Source organism: Schistocerca piceifrons, chromosome 6, assembly GCF_021461385.2.
Source record: "Schistocerca piceifrons isolate TAMUIC-IGC-003096 chromosome 6, iqSchPice1.1, whole genome shotgun sequence".
Lineage (NCBI taxonomy): Eukaryota > Metazoa > Arthropoda > Insecta > Orthoptera > Acrididae > Schistocerca > Schistocerca piceifrons.
Window position 1 is genome coordinate 53,480,405 of NC_060143.1, and position 13,312 is coordinate 53,493,716.

The window sequence follows — 13,312 nt, forward strand, 5'->3', positions numbered from 1 at the left end:
CATCAAGCTTGTAATTCGGTAAACAGCGACGTATTTCAAGTGTAGTATTTTCCCAAACCTGGACGAAAGCCTGGAAAAGCGAGCAGACGAGACGACAGAACGCCGTCCTTATTACTTGGCAAATCAGTGGAGTCGCGCTGGCGAGGATACGAGGCGCGGCGCGGCGCGGCGAGACCGAGGCCGAGGCGCGTCTCCGGGGCTGCTTCATCTGCGCGCCCGCCTACCGCCGTTAGACGCAGCCCTCAATTCCCTCTGCAGGCAATAAGCAGTACATGTGACAGGCGGGCTTCTCAGAAGCCTCGGGCAGGAGCGACGTCGGGAAATACATTTTTTCATGAGCATCTGCTGTAGCAGAAACCCCGCTCGCCGATTCCTAACACGCCTCTGAATCAAGCCACAGCTGGCGACCTGTAGGGTGACGCCTTAAATTTGTTCACCATTCCAACAGAAATGGAAGCCGTTTTCGAGAAATATCGAAATATAAATGACCTCAATTTAATTACCACTAAAAGCACAAGAACAAACTTATTCCGTAGCTAAATAGTAATTTTTCCTGCTCCATTCCTGCTACAGGTTTAGACTTTAGAACTTGAATTGTAAAGCATATACACTACCGGTCATTAAAATTGCAACACCATGAAGTCGACGTGCGACGTATGTGGTACTGACATAAAATGTACTTCATTTTTAAACATGCAAATGATCAGGGTATCAGTTCAAGAAAGTAGCTAGGATTAAAGCTATCTATGTTGCGCATACGCAGAATGATTATGGAAAGGGCGTCTCATTGAAAAATTGTATTTCACAGGTAGTTGTTTGTTACATGTCACGGTACTGTGCCTTGTGTAAGAAAGAGAAACATCTCCCTGCAAGTGTCAGCATTCAATAGGGGTTAGATCATTACCTGACTGCAGTTTACATTTCTGTGATATTGCTGCTAGCGTTGGTCAGGATCGTACGACTGTCACGTAAATATTGAATAGATGGCTTCAGAAGTACCATACTCAACGCCATGTAGAATCTCACAAGGCCCCACACGACTAGCGCCCAAGAAGACAGACATATCGTTCGCTCAGTCAGGGAGGATCATATAGGCATGAATTAGGGAGTGGGTTTGTTTGCAGCACGGTATGTATCTACACTGGTAGCGGGGTGACTTGTGCAGCAGCACAGACTATGAGTACGGTGATCATTTTTGCGCCTTTCCTTCACGGCAGCAGAGAGAGAGATGTGTTGTGCCCAATGACAACAATGGACGCAGGTAATTTCATAGCATCCTGATGGCCGTATCTGGGTGTTCAGGGTCCAATAAAGACGAACCATGCCACACTGCATCTGTTAACGTCACTTGGCACCATGGCATGTAATGCCAATGGGTACAGATCACAATCATATCCTCTTCCCATAGCTGGTAATTTTGATAAGCTGTCATTACATTTCACACGAGATTTGTATGTTGACATCCAGTAAGAGCGCTGATGACCGTGCTGCAGAGTGCTGCAAAACCAGCATCGTCATCATCACCATTATAAACATTATTATCTACTTACTTTCTGATATATCTTCTTGCCTTTGACTCTATCCAATTGTACGACCTATCGTGCATACTACTTTAATGACCATTACTTTTCTTGAGGACATTGCAACACCATACAGGTGGCTGTGCTCTTCCTTAGATATCTCCGTTACGCTATTTTTCAAGAGGATAATGGAAAACATCTTGCCGTGCCGCCTTAACCGAACTCGCTACCAATGCAGTTTGACTTTTACCCTATTCAGAATCTTCTCCAGATCTTTCACCCATTGGAAATGTCTGTTCATGGGTTGCTGGGAGACTGCAATGCCATTAGTTGAAGCAACTGATTGACGAATTTTGGTACAAAGTAGCGTGGGATCATCTGCCAGTACCTCCCATCCAAGATCAATACGATTCGATGCAAAGCTGCATTAGAGTCGTTGTTGCTTCCAGAGGTGGAAGCTCTATGTACTGATTTTGAAAGTCAGTACACCCCGAAATCACTACAGTTTTAATCATGTTTTCTTCCTACTATGCCGTATACGCACAATAAGACAAAATTTCTTTGTTTTATACAGGGTGGTCCATTGATATTGACCGGGCCAAATATCTCACGAAATAAGCATCAAACGAAATAACTACAAAGAACGAAATTCGTCTAGCTTGAGGGGGGGAACCAGATGGCGCTATGGTTGCCCGCTAGACAAACGAATAAGTACGTGGTATCACTTAACATTCCGTCAGTGCGGACGGTATTTGCTTCGTGGTAGATTACCCATGTTAAAATGGACCGTTTACCAATTGCAGAATGCACATCTTCGGTGGTAATTCGGTCGAATACCGCCCTTCGATCTGTGCTCTTCTGGTACCGATCGAAGTGTTAGGTGTTGCAGGTGCCAGCCAGCCAGCCAGCCAGCCAGCCAGCCCATCGACGTGCAGCAGCCAGCAGCGGTCCCCGCCAGCAGCGGTCCCCACCGGCAGCCAGCAGCGTCCCCGCCAGCAGCACGCAGTGGTCCTCGCCTACGCCGGCCCCAGCCAGCAGCCAGCGGCCACCAGCCCGCGGCCACCACCCAGCATCCAGCATCCAGCGGCCAGCAGCAGTCCCGCCACCAGCGGTTGCAGCCAGCGGCCAGCGGTGGTCCTAGCTGCCCCCAGCAGCAGCAGCAGCAGCAGCCGAGGCGTCCCCACCAGCCAGCCGGCCGGGTCGCCCCCCCTCCCCCAGCGGCAGCAGAGTGGGCCTTTGGCCCCAATCTCCTTCTTCATTCTCTGTCCCTCTCTCCTCTGTGTCTCTCGTTTGCTCCTTTGTCTAGTACTGTGTTTTTTTCCCCCTTATCATCATGTCCACCCCCACCACCTCTTCTACCGCCACCACCACTGCCATTATCTACACCTCCCCCTCCGCTGCTGACACCACTATCACGTGGTGTGCCGCTTCACTCCCCCCTCAGTCCATCCCCCCACTCCTCACTCTCTCATCCCCCTCCCTATTTGTCGCCCCGTCCCCGGCTCCTCCCTCCCGCGCCTCCTCTGATCCCTTCCCTCCACTCCCTCCCTCTGCTTCTCCCCTTTCTGCCGCCCCCGCCAGGGTGGTCGCCCGGCGGGCTACTGCCCACGCTCCACTCTCCCCTTCACCTTCATCGTCTTCGTCATCGGCTTCACCATCGCCTTCGCCATCGCCATCGCCCTCACCGTCTCCGGCGCCGACTCCAGCCGCGGGACCTGCCACTCCCCGCCACATTCCAGTTGTTCCCATCCTCCACACCTCCTCCATCGCCGTCAAGCGCCCCAGCGGCACCCCTGCCTCCTCTGCTCCCAAAAAGGCTCCGCCTCGTCCCCCTTCCCCCACCCCTGATGCCATGGATGTCTCCCCGCCCATCCCTGCCCCCTCCTCCTCCTCCTCTACCCCCTCCTCCTACCACTACCTCCTCTCCCGCCTGGATCCCTCCCTCCTTGAAGCCCGGAACCTCACCCTCTTCCTTCGCCAGCATTGTCCTGGTGCCCCATCTCCCTCCTCACGCCTCGCCGTGATTCGGTACTCATCTCCTCCCCAGCCCTACCCTCCACACTGACCTCCTTTCCTGCATCCCTGTCACCCGCTTTGACCCTCATGCCTCTCTCACCCCTGCTCCTTCGCCACCCCCTCCCGCCAACCCCAACCTCCGCGTCGCCCGCCGAATCTCACCGCCGTGATCGCTCGGCTCAGTCCAGTGATCACGGAGGAGGAGGTGTTGGCGGAGCTTCAGGCCCATCCCCATCAGGAGGTGCGTGCGGTTCGCCGCATCCATAACGCTGCCGGCCCCACCCGCCTTATGCGGGTTTTTTCTGAGCACGCCCCCTCCATAGACCGTCTCTTGAAGGAGGGTGCCCTCCTTTTTAACCAGCGTTATAAAGTTGACCCCTCCCGTTCCCCTCCTCAATCCCTCCACTGCCAAAGGTGCTTGCGGTATAATGCGCACCCAACGTCTGAGTGCTGCAAGGCCCCCACCTGCCCGCACTGTAGGCAAGCCCACTATTTACGGCAGTGCCCCAATCTCCAGTCCCCCTGTCCTGTAATACCTGTAACCTCCCTCATCCCACCTACTCCCAGAAGTGTAAGGCCCGACCCCCTCCTACCACTCCTGAACTCACCATTCCTGTCCACCCTCTGGACGCCCCCACCCCTCTCGGCAACTCCCTTCGCCCACCCCCTACCGCTGAGGACATCATCAGATTCCTCACCATTGTCCTGCAGAATGTTCATCCTTTCCAGCGCCCCCACACCCTCCAACAGATCTCCCTCGCCGCCCGTTCCGTTTTCCACCTCAAAATGTACGCCACTTACTCGAACTACCAGGCCCATTTCACCTTCTCCCGTCTTGACACCCTCGTTTAAATACCTGTCATGGCACGGCAGCACCGTATCCTTTTCAACAACATCCGGTCCCTTCCCACCAACAAGAACCTCTTCCTACACACCCTTGCCACCCACTGCGTGGACGCCTTCCTCCTTAATGAAACCTTCCTCCAACCCCACCACACCGTCCACACTTCGCCCTACCTCCTCCACCGCTCCGATAATCCCCTCCCAATTGCGCGTGGCGGAGTTGCCATTGGTCACCACCACCAGATCCCCGTTCAGCTCCAACCTCTCCTTCCCGACCCCACCGAACACCTGATCTTTAGTCTCTTCTTCCCCGGCCTTACCGTTACCTGCGCCACCATCTACGTCCGCCCCAACGCCCCTATTCCCTTCGACTTCCTCTCCCACATCAACCGTACCTTCTCCTCCTACGTGATCGCCGCTGACCTCAACATCCATAGTCGTTCCGCTGCCCAGTTCCGGCGATGGCATCGGTTCCTCTCCTCCCTTCAAGGCGACCTCATTCCCATCCCCCAGCACACCCATCCCGAATCCAACTCCACTCCCGATGTTATCCTCTCCTCCCCCAACCTCCTTGGTCGCATAAAGGTGGATGTCCTGGAGCCTATTGGTAGCGACCATCTCCCTGTCCTCCTCACCATTTCAGATGGTCGTCGCCCCCGCCCCGACCCTCGTCATGACCCTCCCCCTAAGTACGTCCATGACTATTCCCGTGCCAACTGGAATGCCTACCGGGATACTCTCTCCGTCCGGGTCGATAGCCACCCTTTCACCTACCACCACCCCGATGATGTCACCCATGCTGCCTCCTTTCTCCAGCGGACCTTGTCTGAGGCCGTGGAGGCCCACATCCCTACTGTCGCCATCCACCCCCATCGTCCTACCTTACCCCCACAGGCCGTCCTCCTCCTCCGTGAATCCCGCCGTCTCTACCGTGCCTTCCTCTGCACGCGTGACCTGGACACACTACGACGCCACCGGAAACTACAGCGACACATTTGTAATTTGCTCGCGGCTAAGAAACGCCGGGACTGGCTACAGACATGCACCGGTTTAACTGCTACCCTACCTATCAACTCGTCCAAGTTCTGGTCAGCCTTCCGTCGCCTTACCGGAGCTAAACCCTCCCCCTACTATCCTCTTCTCCATGATGATCACCCTTTCCCTGACACCCTTAGTAAGGCCAATCACTTTGCCTCCTACCTCTCCGATGTATTTTCCATCCCCAATGATCCCCAGTTCTATTACTCCCTCTTCCCGGATATCCGCAATCGAACTGAAACCTCCGTCCCTCCCCTCGCTCCTGGTTTTCAGTACTTGGACAACGTTGCACACACGGAACTCAATGCCCCTATCACTACACAGGCTCTCATTGCTACACTCCGCACAAAACGCAACACTGCTCCTGGTCACGATCGTGTCACCTACTGTCACCTTCGTGAAGCTCCTGTCTCTTTCCTCTCCACCCTGGCCAGGCTCTACAATGTAGTCCTCGTCCACTGGTTACTACCCTGACCTGTGGAAAACCTTCCGTATCCTCATGTTCCTTAAACCTGGCAAACCGCTGTCCACCGTCTCCTCCTACTGTCCCATCAGCCTTACCTCGGTCTTCAGCAAGGTCCTGGAATCTATCCTCACCCGACGCATTCACCAGCATCTCCGCCAGCACTGCCTCCTTCCCGTTACCCAGTGTGGCTTTCGGCCGTCCTTCTCTTCCGACGACCTTCTCCTTCACCTCACTCATCTCCTTTCCGAACAGCTTAATTCCTGTCGCTCCGCAATCTTCCTCTCCCTGGACCTCGAACGTGCATATGACCGCGTATGGCATTCCGGTCTCCTCTTCAAGCTCCAAACCTTCGCCCTTCCCATTAACCACGTCCGTCTGATCGGCTCCTTTCTCTCCCGCCGTCCTTCCTATGTCACCATCCATAACACAGATTCCTACACCTTTTTCCCCTCTGCCGGTGTGCCCCAAGGCTCCGTCCTCTCCCCCCTTCTGTACCTTTTGTACACGGCGGACATGCCGCCGCCGTCGCCCCCCATCCACCTTCTCCATTTCGCCGATGACACCACCTTCCTTGTCCTTGCCCCCACCCTACAGCGCTCCCAACACCTTCTCCAATCCCATCTTGACCGGTTCACTGCTTGGTGCAACCAGTGGTTGCTCAAGGTCAATCCCTCCAAAACCCAGGCGATCATTGTAGGCAAAACCACCCCTTCCTTCTGCCTCCTTAATTTCTACATCACCATCTACGGCCGTCCTATCGCCCTCACTCCCACCCTTAAGTACCTTGGCGTCACCCTCGACCGTCGCCTCTCCCGGACTCCCCACCTCCGGACAATCCAAGCCAAGGCACGCTCCCGACTCAGTCTCCTCAAGCTCCTCTCCGGCCGTATGTGGGGTCTGGACCCCTCCACCATCCTCCACACCTATAAATCCCTCATCCACCCTATCCTTTGTTATGCCCATCCGGCTTGGATCACCCCCCCCCCCTACCTTTTATAAATCCCTCCAAATCCTTGAACACGATGCTCTCCGCCTCGCCTATCGCATCCGTCTCCCCTCCCCTACACGGATCCTGTATGATCTCATTCCCTTCCCCCACCTCTTCCTTTTCCTTGAAAAGATACGGATCCCGTACACCTCCCGTAAACTCGATCCTCCTCACCCACTCATCTCCCCGATCCTCTCTTACCCCCACCCGCTGCCGCGCCTGTATTCCCACGTCCTACCCAGTCTCCATCTCTCCACCCTCCTTACCCTCTCCCAAGGTGGCTTCCGCCAGCTCCCCCTCCCTGATGATGTCCTCCTCCCCTCCATCTACCCCTCCTATCAACTTTGACCCTGCCCACCCCTCACTTCCGGTGTCCTTTCCTTTAGGCACCCTCCCTCCCCTCCCTCCCTTCTCTTTCCTTCCCTTCTCTTTCCTTTTCCCCCGTCCCCTCCTTCCACCCCTCTTCCACCGGGCTTCCCCTCCCCCTTCCTCCCTCCCCCCTATCACGCCTGCCCATGGCATCTCTGCTCTCCCCTCTCGCTCTCCCACTCCCCTTCTTCCTCCTCCTCTCTTGGCAGGTCCCCGGACTCGCACACGCATAGTGAACATTCGCGCGCCGGAGATCATCGCCATTAGTGTCTCGTGTGTGTGCTTCGTTTTGTGTTTCGCGTTCTTTCGCAGTTACAACCCCACTGTTCACATGTGCCGTCGCCGTCCTCCGTGTTTTGTGCGCCGTGTCAACAAGTGTTAGTGTTTTTCTCGTCCAGCGTGAACGGCTTCATGTTTATTGTTTTTTGTCTCTCCATTTTTTGCACGCCGTTTTTTTGTATTATCAGTATCACCTCTCTGTCATGTTATTGTTCCACTAAAGGCTGAAGAGCAGCGTACTATGCTGCTGACAGCCCGCCTGTATAGGTGATTAAAATTACAATAAAGGAAAAAAAATTGCGGAAAAGGTCGATATCGTGTTGATGTATGGCTACTGTGATCAAAATGCCCAACGGGCGTAGGTTATGTATGCTGCTCGGTATCCTGGACGACATCATCCAAATGTCCCGACCGTTCGCTGGATAGTTACGTTATTTAAGGAAACAGGAAGTGTTCAGCCACATGTGAAACGTCAACCAAGACCTGCAACAAATGATGATGCCCAAGTAGGTGTTTTAGCTGCTGTCGCGGCTAATCCGCACATCCGTAGCAGACAATTTGCGCGAGAATCTAGAATCCCTAAAACGTCGGTGTTTCGGTGTTGAGAATGCTACATCAACATCGATTGCACCAGGAATTGCATGGCGACGACTTTGAACGTCGTGTACAGTTGTGCCACTGGGCACAAGAGAAATTACGGGACGATAACAGATTTTTTTGCACGCGTTCTATTTAACGATGAAACGTCATTCACCAACAGCGGTAACGTAAACCGGCATAATATGCGCTAATGGGCAACGGAATATCCACGATGGCTGCGACAAGTGGAACATCAGCGACCTTGGCGGGTTAATGTATGGTGCGAAATTATGAGAGGAAGAATAATTGGCCCCCATTTTATCGATGGCAATCTAAATGGTGCAATGTAGGCTGATTTCCTGCGTAATGATCTACCGATGTTACTACAAGATGTTTCATTGCATGACAGAATGGCGATGTACTTCGAACATGATAGATGTCTGGCACGTAGCTCGCGTGCGGTTGAAGTGGTACTGAATAGCATATTTCATGACAGGTGGATTGGTTGTCGAAGCACCATACCATGGCCCCCCGTTCACCGGATGTGACGTCCCCGGGTTTCTTTCTGTGGGGAACGTTGAAGGATATTTGCTATCGTGATCCACCGACAACGCCTGACAGCATGCGTCAGCGCATTGTCAATCCATGTGCGAACTATTCTCTGTTGAGAGGAATGTCGTTACAAGTATTGCCAAATGCATTGACGTTGACAGACATGATTTCGAGCATTTTTTTGCATTAATATGGTATTTACAGGTAATCACGCTGCAACAACATGCGTTCTCTGAAATGATAAGTTCACAAAGGTACATGTACCACACTGGAACAACCGAAATAAAATGTTCAAACGTACCTACATTCTGTATTTTAATTTAAAAAACCTACCTATTACCAACTGTTCGTCTAAAATTGTGAGCCATATGTTTGTGACTATTAGAGCCGCATCTATCACAAAGCGAAAAAAGTGGTCGAACTAAAACATTCATATTTCTTTACGCACTACACGAATATGTAATAAAAATGGGGGTTCCTATTTTAAAAAACGCAGTTGATATCCGTTTGACCTATGGCAGCGCCATCTAGCGGGTCAACCAAAGCGTCATCTGGTTTCCCCCTTCAAGCTAGACAAGTTTCGTTCTTTGTAGTTTTTTTCGTTTGACGCTTATTTCGTGAGATATTTGGCCCGGTCACTATCAATGGACCACCCTGTATACTTCCAGCCGTTGCAATTTTAGAAGCAAAGGCTGTAATTTACATAATTATTGTTACTGATCCCATCTCTTCCTTAAGATCGCGGGAACAAAACCTTCAAAACTTGAATTGGAAATCACATTTTACTAATCTTCTCAAACGCTTGAGCTCAGAAGAAGTTTATCAGCGTGAAATTCTTGATTTTGTTTCTAAAAGTATCGGACAATTACCTCATTTTGCGTACATCCATTCATAGTTGTCAAACGGAATGGTTTTAATGTGACAATTCCACCCCTGCACACAATGCAGCCATACATGCGGCATTCTATATTGATTTAAAATTTATTTTTTCCTGTCATTCGGGCTCTGCCATCTGACTCATCACTGCAGCTGCAGTTATGTAATACCTTGGTCTAACCGTGGGTGCCAGAATGATCACTAGACATGTAATCCCTGCAGAGTACAGCCCATTGTCAAGAGCTATCATCATGTGAGCGAATAACATGGAGTGTGGTCATCAAAAATACGCTGGACGACGTGGTTTCTGCGGAAGGAGGGCGTAGACACTGCGGATATCCACAGCAACTGGTGGAAGTGTGTGGGGAGTGTGCCCTGTCACGAAAGTGCTCTTGTACCAGCCAACACTCGTCCCAGTACCAGTCGGAAACCTTGGGCTTTCATCAGTGAAATGGGACGCGAGATACTGTCACCTCCACCGTGTTCTTCTGACTTCTGTTCGGGGGTGTGAAGAAACACGGTTTTTCCTATGTATACAGGCTGAACCAGCGAATGAAAATCTGTACCAAGGCCGGGAACAGAACCCGGGTCTCCTGCTTATTAGGCAGGTGCGTTAGCCACTAATGCACCTTGGCACAACGGGTTTACACAACTGCATGGACCACTCTGGCACACCTCCCACCTCGATCCGAATACCCTCTCCCACCCTAGTCTACTTTAAATTTCCCCTTACACAACAACATGATAATATGTGCAGTTGTGTGAACTGCTGCGCCAAGGGGGCTTAGTTTCTACCGCACCTCCATGGTAAGCAGGAGATGCGAGTTCAATTCTCTACCTTCGAACAAATTTTCACTCTGCCTTCAGTCTGTTTACATAAAATCATACCTGTATGAGACAAGTAAAGTCCCTTAAACTGTGTCATTTCGTTTGTATAAGTACCTGTTCCTGGAGCTCCGTTTACGTTCAATGCTTAGGCGCTGTTCGAGAACATGGAGAGTGTCGGCAATTCTTTTGATGTGTAAGGGGAGAATTGGAAGTAGACTAGGGCGGTAGTGCGAATTTGGATCGAAGTGGGAGGTTTGCCAGGATAATTCGTGCAGTTTTGTTAACTGCTCTGCCAAAGTGGCTTTCATCTGCCTCGAGATGCCTGACCTAGGTGATTGTGTTGTCTTCATCATTTCATTATGGCGGCACGGTAGCTCAGTCTGTTCGGTCAGAGGATTTAGCTACCCTCTGTAATAAAAAAACTGAGTAAACGGATGAACGAACAACCTAAACGAGTGTCATCAGGCGTCCGCCACGAACAAATTAAAGAAAAGTGGCAAATGACTGTTGCACCTGCCTACTGAGCAGCAGACTTCGGTTCGATTCCCGTCCTTAGTACTAATTTTCACTTGCTGCTTCAGTCTATATACATAAAATCATATCTGTATGAGGCCATTTAAGCCTATGAAACCGTGCCATTTCACAGTTTTTCTTCTTATTACTTAATACTCAATGTGTTGGGCCTTGCCCACTCGCCTCGTATAGGGTGCCTAAGGAATGCTGCATTCTCGGAATACTATACAACAATTCAAGCAAATAACTGTAGCAGTTTTATTTCTATAAAGTACACTCCTGGAAATTGAAATAAGAACACCGTGAATTCATTGTCCCAGAAAGGGGAAACTTTATTGACACATTCCTGGGGTCAGATACATCACATGATCACACTGACAGAACCACAGGCACATAGACACAGGCAACAGAGCATGCACAATGTCGGCACTAGTACAGTGTATATCCACCTTAGCAATGCAGGCTGCTATTCTCCCATGGAGACGATCGTAGAGATGCTGGATGTAGTCCTGTGGAACGGCTTGCCATGCCATTTCCACCTGGCGCCTCAGTTGGACCAGCGTTCGTGCTGGACGTGCAGACAGCGTGAGACGACGCTTCATCCAGTCCCAAACATGCTCAATGGGGGACAGATCCGGAGATCTTGCAGGCCAGGGTAGTTGACTTACACCTTCTAGAGCACGTTGGGTGGCACGGGATACATGCGGACGTGCATTGTCCTGTTGGAACAGCAAGTTCCCTTGCCGGTCTAGGAATGGTAGAACGACGGGTTCGATGACGGTTTGGATGTACCGTGCACTATTCAGTGTCCCCTCGACGATCACCAGTGGTGTACGGCCAGTGTAGGAGATCGCTCCCCACACCATGATGCCGGGTGTTGGCCCTGTGTGCCTCGGTCGTATGCAGTCCTGATTGTGGCGCTCACCTGCACGTTGCCAAACGCGCATACGACCATCATTGGCACCAAGACAGAAGCGACTCTCATCGCTGAAGACGACACGTCTCCATTCGTCCCTCCATTCACGCCTGTCGCGACACCACTGGAGGCGGGCTGCACGATGTTGGGGCGTGAGCGGAAGACGGCCTAACGGTGTGCGGGAACGTAGCCCAGCTTCATGGAGACGGTTGCGAATGGTCCTCGCCGATACCCCAGGAGCAACAGTGTCCCTAATTTGCTGGGAAGTGGCGGTGCGGTCCCCTACGGCACTGCGTAGGATCCTACGGTCTTGGCGTGAATCCGTGCGTCGCTGCGGTCCGGTCCCAGGTCGATGGGCACGTGCACCTTCCGCCGACCACTGGCGACAACATCGATGTACTGTGGAGACCTCACGCCCCACGTGTTGAGCAATTCGGCGGTACGTCCACCCGGCCTCCCGCATGCCCACTATACGCCCTCGCCCAAAGTCCGTCAACTGCACATACGGTTCACGTCCACGCTGTCGCGGCATGCTACCAGTGTTAAAGACTGCGATGGAGCTCCGTATGCCACGGCAAACTGGCTGACACTGACGGCGGCGGTGCACAAATGCTGCGCAGCTAGCGCCATTCGACGGCCAACACCGCGGTTCCTGGTGTGTCCGCTGTGCCGTGCGTGTGATCATTGCTTGTACAGCCCTCTCGCAGTGTCCGGAGCAAGTATGGTGGGTCTGACACACCGCTGTCAATGTGTTCTTTTTTCCATTTCCAGGAGTGTAGATTGACAATACTTAACTTTAATGTACAAAGGTGTCGCAAGCGATGGGCGATATGCAAAATAAATCCCAGTCCTGGGTATACACAATGTTCAAACAAGCAATGGATGTGGATCACGACGATGTGATATCGCAGCACTCTCTGTTAGGCCGTGCTAATACTCTGCGAATCCTGTCCATTAACGTCCGGCCGAGGCTGTCAGGAGCGGCGCTTATATTCTCCTCTTGTAGAGGACGCTCCTGTCGTAGTGCAGTCCTAATCAGCAGGCAATTAGCCGACGTCGTTTAACCGCCTTCTCTTCTCTTGCGTTCTTCGTCTTCGTTACGCCAGAAAAGATTGATTACTAGTTCCAGCGAAGTTAAATCCCCATCAACAGATCATTAATACAAAAAAAAATTGCAATGCCAATTCATTTCGTCAACTCTTCACATTAACTGGACACAACAGTGAACAGTCGACGAAATGAATTAGTCTTGCGGATTTTTTTTTTTTTTTTTTTTTTTGCTATACAGATTACTCTGAAGATGACATTTTAATTTCTCTGAAACGAGAAATCATTGTGTATTCCTTAATAAAGAGATCAACCTGTTTAGATTCTGATATCACCTTAACATAGCTGAAAATGTCAGGTAATCGTTATGCTATGAGGAAATCTCCGAGTGGGGACCGTTTCACAGTCTTCCACCAGCTGGTAGCAACCGTCCTGCAGTGGGTATGACAGACTCCAGAAGAGGGGTTCAAGGAGGGTGTACA